The following is a 465-nucleotide window of genomic DNA, read 5'->3' as shown; positions in this document are numbered from 1 at the left end:
CGGAGTTCACTCAGACTCACGTCCATCGAGTCAGTGATGCCATCCAGACATCTCATCCTCTGTCGTCCCCTTCTCCTCTTGCCCCCAATCCCTCCCAGCATCAGAGTCTTTTCCAATGAGTCAACTCATCGCATGAGGTGGCCAAAGTACTGGAGTTTCAGCTTTAGCATCAGTCCTTCCAAAGAAATCCCAGGGCTGATCTCCTTCAGAATGGACTGGTTGGATCTGCTTGGAGTCCAAGGGACACTCAAGAGTCTTCTCCAACACCACAGTTCAAAACCATCAATTCTTCCATGCTCAGCCTTCTTCACAGTCCAACTCTCACATCCATACATGACCACAGGAAAAACCATAGCCTTGACCAGACGAACCTTTGTTGGCAAAGTAATGTCTCTGCTTTTGAATATGCTATCTAGATTGGTCATAACTTTCCTTCCAAGGAGTAAGCGTCTTTTAATTTCATGG

The sequence above is a fragment of the Bison bison genome, unplaced genomic scaffold (assembly GCF_000754665.1).
Source record: "Bison bison bison isolate TAMUID 2011002044 unplaced genomic scaffold, Bison_UMD1.0 scf7180017864231, whole genome shotgun sequence".
NCBI classification, from domain to species: Eukaryota; Metazoa; Chordata; class Mammalia; order Artiodactyla; family Bovidae; genus Bison; species Bison bison.
The sequence above is the reverse complement of the archived record's forward strand: the minus strand, read 5'-3'. Positions refer to the sequence as shown.